Source organism: Crocodylus siamensis, chromosome 1 (genome assembly GCF_052110815.1).
Source record: "Crocodylus siamensis isolate JL-2025a chromosome 1, ASM5211081v1, whole genome shotgun sequence".
Classification (NCBI taxonomy): Eukaryota; Metazoa; Chordata; order Crocodylia; family Crocodylidae; genus Crocodylus; species Crocodylus siamensis.
Window position 1 is genome coordinate 362,479,273 of NC_143395.1, and position 12,417 is coordinate 362,491,689.

The following is a 12,417-nucleotide window of genomic DNA, read 5'->3' on the forward strand; positions in this document are numbered from 1 at the left end:
GGGTCCTGCCCTACATCAGTAAACAATTGTTTTCTTCTTTTAACTAAAGGAAAGAATTTCAGTGGTAAACAAATGCCTAAGCCTTGCATGAATTCTTCAACACAGTTCTGGCAAACCTGCGTCTTTACACCTCCTGTGTATACTATTCGGAGTCAAAATACAAATTCTATTCCCCAAGATGCATCAGTTGCTATGCTTTCCATTATGACAACTATGATACACAAGGGTAAATCCAATACACTATAGCTTTCAGCTATAATCCCCCTGGAATTCACACCCGCTGTTGTGAAGATAATTATCTGGGTATCCCTGAGGCCAATTCTTGCAGTTTTCATATAAAAATCACCTCTTGCATAAGAAATGAAATTTAAAATCATCCCCTTTGCAGATATCATTGAGTCACTCCATTACCTCTGGGACAGATATAAATTATGCATTCTTTGATTCTCTTTAAATTTTTTAGATGCACTAGGGGACAGAGAAGCATCTAAATGGTACTAAAAATATAAAGCATTCAAGAAAGAAACAATAACTTGTATGGTATTAAGTGCTACAGTGCTCCAAAATCTCCCTGCCTGGTCAAGAAAAGCACATAAAGCACTGAAACATAACAGCAGGCTTGCATACTAATGGCTGCTAGTGACAAGGACTCATTGAATGTCACTGCTTCACATACTGCGTACTGTTCATTTTTCTTATCTATGTGACCTCTCCTTTGAAATGACTGATGAAACTCCTGTGAATTAGCATCTCCGCTTCTGGGCATTTGCCACCAAGAAGGCACTCTGTAACATCTATACCACTAAAGCACAAAAATAGCCAGTACAAATGGTAAAGGATACTTATCTATACTGTAAAAGGACGGCTTTATGGAGCTTCAGCCTAGCTAGGAAAGCTGTTACCTCCATGCCCTTTAAAAGCATTGGCTTGTCACAATACATACATTCATATTTCAGACTTGGCTAACATTTTCATAATTGGTGAGAATAAAAAGGAATAGCTGCTCCTGCAAGAAAAAAGAAATTTCTCTGTTCTAATGCCCTGCTGCTATGTTGACCTATTTCACACTAGCATCTGTTCTGTTCTTATGAACCACTCCAGATGTAAGCTGGCAAAATAGCACCGCTAGTATGTTATCCAGCCGTCCACTGAGTACTGCAGATGCTCTATTCTACAATTTGCATCTAATGTGTACCTGATTAATCTTTTTCTTTATTTTTCCAAATATTCACCTCTGAGAACTTCCTGAGAAGTTTTGAAAACCTGGGATCTGCTCTGCAACCACAAGGACCTCACTATAAGAAACTGGTTTTGCATTAACAGGTTCGTTAATATGTCCAGAATAACGAGCCAAGCCATCTCCGCTTGAGTTGCTGAAAGTTGCCAGTTAATTACAAATTCCAAAAGGAATGTAAACTTCAATAAACCATTACGCCTTTATATTATTTGCCTGCAGATTAAATACAATACTCGTTTCAGCTTTAAAATTACAGGCATCTGCAATACTCAGATGCATCAGTATGACCAAAAATGTTATGCCGGCTCTCTGCCTCAAGCCCCTGACCTAATGAGGTTAGTGACAGGGATATGAATGACTCGACCAGAAAACAAAACACAAAAGTAGTTTTATCCTGAAGTACAATATTTCTTCTGTCATTTAACCAATTTTTTTCCTCTCAAAATTACAGGGTAGACTGCAAATCTTCAAGGCTAGCAGCAGCTCCAACAGCCTAAGTGCTATTTAAAAGAATAATAATTTATGAGTTGCCTTGGTAGAATAGCAGAAGTCACATGGGAGATTCCTCAGGGAGGTGAGGATGACAAAGGTTACAGAAATGACTAAGGGCTTGCCGACATGTGGGAATTTATTTTGAAGTGTGATGCTTTGCTGTAACTGCTTCAGACTAACTGGCACGCAGCAGCTGTGTCCAAACCAAGTCGGGTTCTGGTTCACTATGAGTCACTGCTTCCACCCAGGAGGAATTTCCTCCTTAATATGTGGTCAGCGTTGTGGCTGGCTATCCCATGCTCCTTTGTTCAGTTGCCAGACTGTGTGCATTCTGGGATTGTTCCCATAGGAAATGGGGTCATGTCTAGAGGAAGTTAGCTGGGAGACAGTATGTTCCACATCCAAGAGTCACCATCTAAAAGTCCTATGTTCCTTCTCTCACTGTACCACAATCCACTTCCTTTGGGTCAGCTGAAGCCATTTTTAAACTCCTAACAAACTATTTTACAAGTATATAGGTTGTAGCCGTGTTGGTCCAAGACCATAGGCCGACAAGGTTCTTTAGGTAAATCTGATATCTTTTATTAGATCAAATCAAATAGTTGGAAAAATTCTTCTTTGCAAGCTTTCGGGTATAGATATCCTTCATCAAACTGTTTTGGAGGCCAAAACAACCCATGCTGTAATGCTAGCTGTTGACCTCACCAAAGGGCTGCAGCTTTGTAATCCTACCACTGCGCTACCACACAGTTTTCACTGCCAGCAGCTACACCTAGAAAAAAAAAATGAATGCTGACAAAGATGGGGATGGAGACAAGGACAAGACTGGGCAGCTGCTCAAGAGGAAACTTATCTTGGAACAGCTTAACTCTGGGCAGCACCATTTCCAGGCTTGCAAAACAGACATCAACAATTGCAAGAGGTTTGTGCTGCAGAAGTGGGGTGACTCAGCAGTGGCTGCAGAATTCCTGGATGATAAAGGCACTTTTCTAAACAGCTTATCACAGAGTGGCAGAGTGAGCATGCCCATATAAGAGCTTCCTTTTCCTGGAAGCCACAAACCCCTAATTGTTACCTGCCCATTCCTAGCCAATTTGGCTAGGGCACTATGACTCTGAAGCTGTTGTGCTGATGGCACACACCACTATTAAAAAGGCAGTCTCGTGTCATAAGCAGGGATCCTAGTTTTCTCTGATAAAAAAAAATCCCCAATTTTTGGATTTAAAAAAGCAACCCCAAATCCACATTTTTCTCTGATTAGAATGAAACACCACTCTCTCTATATATAAGAGAGTGGCATTTCATTTTAATCAGAGAAAAATGTGGATTTGGGGTTGCTTTTTAAATCCAAAAATTGGGGATTTTTTATCAGAATATATATATGTGTATAAATAAAATGGTGTTTCATTTTGATCACAGAAAAAATATACTAGCCAACTGTCCATCAAAAATGATGGGGGGAGGGGCGAATGGTGATGGAGCACCGCCACACACCACCCCACGCTATCACCAGTCTGCCACCAGCCCCATGCACCCACCCTCACCCCCCACTGATCCACCCTGTGTCCCCACTGCCTCCCAGGTTCGGGGGAAGAGGGGAAGCTTGCACTCAGCAGTTGTAGCCATAGCCACCACCCAGTGCCCCACACTGCCACTGCTGCACATCTGGCCATGCACAACCCCCTCCCCACCCGCTCCCCTCCCTCCCAGCTGTTCTCAGGGCCCAGTAGCAGCAGGCCACTGCCAATATGCGCCCCCTCCACTTCCTGCTTCCTTCCTCCCCGCTGCCTCCCTCTCTCTGCCGGCTTTTATTGGGGCCCTGCGGCAGCAGCAAATCCAGAGCAGGGTGTGAGGCCAGCACCGCACCACCAGCACCCAGTGCTGCGACCTCCAAGAAGCAGGGCCAGGTGAGGGGGGTTACCGGCAGTGCTCCACCATCCCAGTCCATCCCCACTGTCGCCCATCGTGACTGACAGGGGCTGGGCTGGGATGGAGTGCCACCACCCAGTTCTCCAGAGTGCCGTCGCACTGCCTCTGGCCCTGTATGCCTCCCCCCACCCCCCATGTCTGGCCCTGTGCACCAGAGAGGGGGGGAGGGGGTACGTCAGTGCTGTGCTGCCAGCACCCCACGCTGCTGCCTTCCGGGAGCAGGGTGGGGGGGACAAGGCCAGCACCGCTGGGTTCGTCTGCTCCGTCCCCTCCATCTCTGCTGTCATAACAGCACTCCGCCGTCCCAGTCCATCCCCATCATGCCCCTATGCCTCCAAGGAACAGGGCTGCTGGCCTCGCTCCTGCGCTCCAGCCTCTCAATCCCCTTTCTCATGGCAGCACTCCACCATGTGCATCTTCCTGTGCAGAGCACTTTGATTGGTTGTTTCAGTGAGCATTATGATTGACTGCTGAGACAACCAATCAGAGTGCAAATAAAGTGTTACAGACAGACAGACTAGGCTTTTATTACATTACAACAATGGTGTTTCATTTTAATTACACACACATATCTAGATCTAGATCTGGTGTTTCATTTTAATCACAGAAAAATGTGGATTTTGGTTTACACTTCCAAAAATTGGGGATTTTTTTTTTAATCAGAGAAAACCAGGATTCCTGGTCATAAGGCTTACCCTTGCCTTAGGATATCAGAGATGACTGTATGCATGGGGTTCCCCATTTACACTGGGGCATTTATGTACTTTTCATGACCAACAAGGGAGATTCATCTTATTGATGCCCTTACACCAAACTTCAGAGTTCATAAATACAAAAGGGCAATTTTCTGTTGCGCTCCAAGGCCCTACCATCATGACTAGCTAAACAAATGTTAATGTGGATTGTCCTAGACTAGTTCTGGACACTGGAATTTTCAGGCATTCTTGGCTGTTTTCCTTACTGAAAAAGGGGAGATTTGCTAGTACATTAAATACTGTGGATATTAATGATGTCAGTGTTCCTCCTTTTATTCTAAGAGACCTCTACCACCAGGACAGATGAAGACTTTTAATGGATACTTAGATGGTAAAAAGAATGACTGAACCACCTCAATTATCTGAAGGATGACAGTGAAGATAGGCCTCTCTGGGAGGCTGATGGGTAGAGGGTGGATGCTAACTGGACAGCCTGAAGCTGTCATACAATACCTGCTTGAAATTAAAACTGGTAGTGCTTCACAACGTCTGCAGGATAATGGAAGACAGCAACACCAAAGACAAAGGTTTGGAAATTTTCAGGACACTTTAATCAGCTGCAAAGCTTACTTACCTAAATGACATTATCTGGGATGTTTTGCAGACTTATGCTAAGGAAGAAGCACAAGAGTTTAGATATGTGCCTTGCCTAGCACTTGAAAAATAGCTTATTGTAGCATGTGGAGCACGGTAACTCTAGCACAGAGCTGCAGCCTGCTGGGCACCTTGTAGTACATTCTGCTCTGAGGTGTTGGTTTTGCACGCTCTGTGTGCTTCTTTAATATTAAAAAGAATAGTAGATGCTAGTTCACTGTTGGGAATATGCCAGTATTCATTAAATAGGCTCAGTATACATTAATTACCTCTGTGAATTCCTGAAAGTGGGGAATCTCTGCTCTCAGTATATGGGCAAATTCAGTGCCACAACCTACTAGCCTGGAGGGGTTCATTGTTTCAGGACTGGTTATACAATTTATATATCCTGTTTATATCTCTGTGAATTTAAAAAACTCTAAAAGATATGGGCATTCACTGTACAGAACACCTTGTTTATGGCGGAAAATAAATTTGTAAAAATATTTTCCTAAAAGTGCAAACAGTAAAGGTTTGAATGTATCTATTTATTCAGATTTATATCCTATCCTACTCAAGAGGTATTTCAGTTCATAAGTTTTGAGTACACTGCAAAAAAGCTCATGGTCACTGTAACTAGCCTATCGTCATGCTGGCTGCTCAGGAACCTTGAGTGGCACCAAACCCAAGTTTAGGCTGAAGGGATCAAAGGAACTTGGCTCAATAGACGGTTCTCACTTCCATCCTGCCACCAGGGGGTGGCAAACTATTGCTCCTAATAAGAGGAGTTCTCGAGAGTTTGTAAAATCAATCAAATCTGATTTATCTCAAGTAAAGATACCAAGGAGGAAGGAAGCAGAAGGTAAGCTGCAGTTTTGATGGAGAATGCTTTCTAACAGTAATGTCAGAAGTTCACCGTTTTGTCAACTACCACTGTATCACCTTGTCCATTGCCAGTCTCCTGAGTTATTGCACAACTTCCCTCTGTCACCACAAACCCTTTTTTATTTCAGATCATAACAAACTCCTTCTCCACCTTATAGCTTTTTCCCATCTCTTCACCTCTTTTTTCATTTGCTTCTCATTCTTTTGAAATGCCCTCCACTTGTAAGCCTCGACCCCATGTTTTCTTTTTCACTCTCAAGTTTGCCATATATTGGGAGGTGATTAACTGTGACATCCTTGAGAGTTTGGATACTTCAAATATGAACCATCCAGCATAAAAAAAATCTTACAAGAAGTTATCATTTATTGCTCAGTTTTCCTGGTAGCAAAAACAGAGTATTTTCTATCCCACAATTTTGAGTTAGTATCAGAAGATATTAACTCATCTTCCACTTTTCTCCCACCTGTTTTCAAACTGCAGCACAAAGAATCTCCAGAGCTCAGAGGCCACATCTAGACTGCGCAAGAGCAGCAACCTCAAAAATCATGTAGCTCTATGCGTACTATCTCCTAGACTGGAAGCATTGTAGCTCAGTGCCGTGTAGGTCTGAGAATGATCTAATGGGCACTGACCTTCACCAGTACTAAGTAGCCTGCTCCATGTGATGCTTGGACTTGGCTATCTTACTTCAAATCCAAGAGCCACATGGCATCTAAGGGCACTGCTGTCTGGCATAGTAAGTTGGCACTGTAGAAATGGCCAAAGATTGTTTACTGCCCATGGCATGCTGGATTGTGATTCTCCTGTACAAAGTTTGTACTTGAGGAGACCAGCATGGGGCAAGAGGCCATGAGGCTAGGATTCTAACAAAAAGCAATTCCAAGGCATTGCACTGGGGTCAAGGGACCTGGTAAGGCCGCCTTCTGAGTCTGCATTTCTCTCAGCAACACTAAAGTTAGAGGACACGTCCCTGATCCACCTCACCAAACAGCAAAGGACCTGTTTACAAAGATTAAAGAGATTATGTTCATGGATGAAAAGGTTCCACTTTTCTGGAAACATGGTGGAAGCTTGCCCTGTTGTAATACTGAATCCCTAACTAAAGCACTTTCTGCATCTAAAATTCCATTTCATATCTCCTGCAAACATCCTCAGGAGGTCAGCATGCCATTCCTGCTACTTTGCAATGAATCTGGGACATAATGGGAGCTAACAGTGTTGGTACCTTGTTAATAGTACTGTGAGATGTGTTTCCTACCTGGAGTTTGCCTATTGCTACAATGTTCTTTCTCTCAGTACATCTGTACTGATTTTTAAACATGCATGTTGTGAGAGTTTTAGTAGTGTAAAATGCCCATGTAAGACCTGTACTGATAAATAAAAAGACTTTCTAGGATTTATACTGATAAAAAAATGCCTCACTAAGATTAGTTCTTATAACAAACTTGCACTAGTAGAACTGAATTAATTGCCTGCTTCATCCAAACATACTATGTACTTGAAAACTGACTTTTGAATGCTCAGCTCTTACCGAACACATACACAATAAAGGTATTCTTCTTCAAAACTGGTGTAGTAGCATGTATTGTGTGGTAGACAGGTAGGGTAGAGAGACCCTGCACTAGGACAGGAAGGGTGGCCTGAAAATAAGATGACTGCTGGAGGAGTCACCATTTTGAGTACCCAGCAGGGTTGGCAATGACTCAATTGGGAAAGGAGAAGAGAGAATTAACGAAGAAATGAAGGGTGGGGGCAAGACAGGAACTATGGATGTCAGAATACACTTGCATTTTAGGTATGTAACTCAGAGGGAGGGAGGGAGGGAGAGCTGGACTTGGAAAAGGTACTAGCTCACAATGCCCACACAGCTCTAGAACAAAATATTTTTAGTAAAAACTGTGATCGTCTTGCTGCCTTAGCACGTGCTGCCTTAGCCTTGACAGTGTAGTAGCGCCTCCTGATGTCTAGCCTGAATCTACCCTCTGGCCAGCCTGTACCCATTACTTCTCACCACTCCTGGTAGCGCTGGGGGGAACAGGGTGGCTAGGATCTAGAACCAACTTCCAAGTGAATTGGTGCAGGCTCCTATCCTGGGGGTCTTTAAAAGGAGGATAGATGAACACCTTGCTGGGGTCATTTGACCCCAGTACTCTTTCCTGCCATGGCAGGGGGTTGGACTTGATGTTCTGCTCAGGTCCCTTCCGACCCTACTAACTATGAAACTATGAAAGAGGGACTCTCCGAATGCCTGCTGGTCCCCCCTAACTAATGTGTAAATGGCCACTAGATCCCCTCTCAGCCTTCTCTTGTGGAGGCTGAACAGGTTCAGGTCCCGTAGCCTTTCCTTGTAGGGCCTGCCCTGCTGCTCCCTGATCATGTGTGTGGTTCCTCCTCTGGACCCTCTCCATGTTGTCCACATCCCTCCTGAAGTGCAGCACCCAGAACTGGATGCAGTACTCCAACTGCGGCCTGACCAGTGCTGCATAGAGTGGGAGAATCACTTCCTTGGACCTGCTTGAGATGCACCTGTGGATACATGACAAGGTACGGTTGGCCTTCCTGATTGCATCCCCACACTGTCGGTCCATGTTAATTTTGGCATCAATAATGACTCCAAGATCCTTTTCTGCCTCTGCACTGATGAGAAGGGAGTTCCCCAGCCTGTAGGTATGCTGCTGGTTCTTCCTCCCCAGGTGCATCACCTTGCACTTGTCAGTGTTGAAACCCATCCTGTTCCCATCTGCCCACCCCTGTAACCTGTCTAGGTCCAATTGCAGCCTATTCCTCCCCTCTAGCATGCCCCCTTCTCCCCACATCTTAGTGTCATCCGCGAATTTGAACAGGGTGCTTTTTACCACCATCCTAACCAAGTTGCTGATGAAGATATTGAACAGTGCAGGACCGAGGAACCCCACTGCCCTCATCCCTCCAGGTCGAATAAGACCTGTCCACCACCACTCTCTGGGTGTGGCCCTCCAGCCAACTACTGACCCATTTGGCTGTAGGTATCAATGCCAGTCTCCTAGCTTTTTAATGAGAATGGGGTGAGAGACAGTGTCGAGGGCCTTCCTAAAGTTCAAAAAGACTACGTCCACTGCGACACCTGCATCTAAGGATTTTGTGACCTGGTCATAGAAGGCCACCAGGTTGGTCTGACAGGACCTGCCTCTAATGAATCCATGTTGGTTGCCCCTAAGCATAATCTCCCCTGCTGGCCCCTCACAGACATGTGCCAGGATAATTCTCTCAAAAAGCTTACTGAGGACCGAAGTAAGACTAACTGGCCTATAGTTTCCTGGGCCCTCCTTCTCCTTCGTCCCTTTTTTGAAAATGGGAAACACATTGGCCCTTTTCCAGTCCTCTGGACTGGATTTGGCAAATTGCTCTGATGCTCCTGGCAAACTGCGCCGGCTCCAGCTGTATATAAGTGCAACTCATGAACCGCATGGGGTCTGCTCTTTGTTCCTTCAGTGTCCAGCGTTGTGTGACAGGTAAATAGTTTCCTTTTCCGGGGTTTTTTTCCCACAAGGTGTGTAGCCCCTGCCCTGGGGTCCCCTGCGGAAGGGTATCTAGCTCCCCTGTGGTTGTGCCCCAGGGACAAAAACAAATACAGCAATGCTTAACTGGTCCCCTCTGTGGTACTGCTGGCAACCTGAATGCCTTCAAGGACAAGAGGGTGACTGGCAGTGGGGTGTCAGATCCATCTCTACAAATCTTGGTTGTATCCCTGTGTCAAATGGCTCCTGGCTGTCCAGCACGTCTTAGTGTAAAGCGTCGCTAGAGTCATAGTGTTTAGCATTCTTTTGTATATCAGCCATGTCCTAGACAAATGTGCAGGTAGATATTGACATCCCATGTCAAAATCCTATTCATCTCTTCATGATATGGACAGGTGCTGGAGCACTGATGGAGATCCAAAGTCTTCCTTTGTTGTCTTATAAGGCATCTTCAGATGCTTTGTTTTAAAATCAGCATTACATGTAGTTCTACTTGTGGCCTTATCAGACATTGCCCCGATTACTCCCTCAAACATGCTTCTTTCTATGTCTGGAACTCAACAGGCTCCCTGCACTTCCACTGTTCCCCAGTAAGCAGATCCAGAACCCCAGCATGACTCCAGCTGGAGCACAAAAAGGAAAGCCAGGCGCCGGACTAAAACAAAATACTAGGTGCATTTATTTGGTATACTGACACTTAGTATGTGTAAGCACAAGCTGACAGAACCTGGATACATGTCAGTATTTAAACATGGGAGGTGATTCCAGAGCAGCAGAGGTAGATAGACTGGCTGGTCAGGGCAAGGTGCAAAGGAATATAGAAAGGTAGCTGGGAAGCTGCCAAAACAAACCAGAACAGAGATGTGACCACATGGCCATTACTACAATGTAAATTACTCTGAGGTTAACTTCCTACCATTCCCAAAAGGAATAGACATCACAGCAATTTTCTAGTTACAGGATATCAAAGAATTGTATCCTGTAGACACAGAGCTTTTTTACATCTACACAACCTGGTTTACAAATGGTATATACTGCCCATGTTGACAAGTCCAAAATGAGACAAAAATGGTAAATCCAGTGATTTCAATAGCTATTCAAAGCATTACAAGGCTGTCAGAGAGAAGTACAGTATTGTCCAATCATATGATAAAATTCTTCTCTTTTATCCAAATGGAAGAGGAGGAATTTGTCATGTGCTTAAGACAAAGTGATTATGCTTGTCCTCCCAACTTGACTTCCCACATATAGAATAGCAACCTGTCCAGAACCTGAGTGTAGGAACATACAGATGGGAAGAAGTAAGAATTTCAAAGAGGTACCAGAAAGCCAGACTGCATACAGATATCCGTAATGCTAGCTACAGTTGCACTGGCTTTGTAAATAATTCTCATAACAGCTATTTTCATTTCTGTAAAATGGTGTTCTCTCATATTATTGCCCAGCATGTAAAACATGAAACATGCTACAGCAGATTGTTTACTACTACCAAGCCTTGGGAAGAGAAAGGAAGTGCACTAAGGAGGCAACACGACACAACCTTTATGCTACAGGTAAGAAACCTGTAGCATAACAGGTTGTGGACTGTAGCATAACAGGTTGTGGATCCACAAGGACTCTGACAAACATGAAAAAGCAAGAACCGAAGAGGACACAGAGTCGCTCATGTGGGGGTTAAACATAAGGGGAAAACATAAGAGTTTTTTGTTGGTTGTTTTTTTTTTTGGGGGGGGGTCTGTTTTGTTGCGGGGGGGGTTGCTGTGTTTTTGCAGAAAAATGAGAAGTGAATGAAACACTGCTTACAGGAATTATGACTCCAGAATGGAACAGCTACTAGAAGTGCTTGATGACTGTGATGATTTGGGGAATTATGTAGGATAAAGAAAGTCTGGTTAATATTATGAAAATATTACAGAATTGTTACAGTTGCGTTATCTCTGTTAATATATATCCACTTCTGTGGACAGGACCTCAGTCATTTCCCATGTAAGTACTGTACATGTCCCATGTAAGTACTGATTGGATCACCATACTCAATGAGTAGGCATCAACAACTCAATGTCTAATTGAGTGGAGTTATGAATACTTAACATCTTCATTAATGATTTGGACTATGGGAGTAAGTCTAGGCTTAGCAAATTGGTGGATGGCACCAAGTTGAGTGGAGTTGCAGACAAATGGATGGTAGGCCTAGGATCCAGAATGGCCTAGATAAACTGGAGAAAGGGTCAGCAATCAATCAGATTAACTTCAGCAAGGACAAGTGCAAAGTCCTTTGCTTGGGACAGAATAACTGCATGTGCAAATAAAGATGGGAATAACTAGCTAGGCTGTGGTACTGCACAGAAGGACCTGGAGCTTGCAGTGGACCAAGAGCTGAATAAGAGTCCACAGTGTGTTCTTGTTATTAAAAAAAGCCAACAGGATAATGGGTTTATTTAACAGGAATATCTCTTGCAAATCAAGGAAAATTATTCTTCCATTCTACGTGGAACTGATGAGGCCTTACCTAGGGTACTATGTCCAGTTCTGGGCCTCACACTTTGCAAAAGTTATAGACACATTGGAATGAATGTGAGAGCAACAAACACACTGAGAGGCCTGAGAACCATGGCTCATGAGGAGAGGTTGGAAGAAGTAGAATTATTTTGTCTGGAGAAGAGAAGACCAAGGTGGAACTGGATAACACTCTTCAACAGTCTTCTGAAGGGTAAGGATGGAAGTGGGCTTTTCACGGTGGCCATAGGGAACTGGGCTAGGAGCAATAACCTCAACCTCAAGCAGAGGCAATTTAGGTTGAAAATTAGGAGGAACCTTCTGGCGGGGGGGGGCAAGCATTGGAAAAGGCTCCATAGAGAAGTTGCAGAATCTCCACCATTGGAAAATTTCAAGAGCAAGTTAAACAGATACTTGGCTGGGATGATTTAGTCAGGGATGAACCTACCCTGACTAAAGGCTGGACCAGATGGTCCCTTCAGCCCTACTTTCCCATGTCACTCCTAGATTAGGGACAATAGTTGTTAAAATGTAGTAGCAGACTGTTAAGGG

General features: G+C 44.1%; 1 protein-coding gene across 9 annotated transcripts in view; it reads right to left on the reverse strand.

Annotated features, from left to right (window-relative positions):
• ENOX1 (ecto-NOX disulfide-thiol exchanger 1) overlaps positions 1–12,417 on the reverse strand; it is a 536,440-nt gene that overhangs the window by 367,202 nt on the left and 156,821 nt on the right. The gene's annotated exons all lie outside the window — the stretch shown is intronic.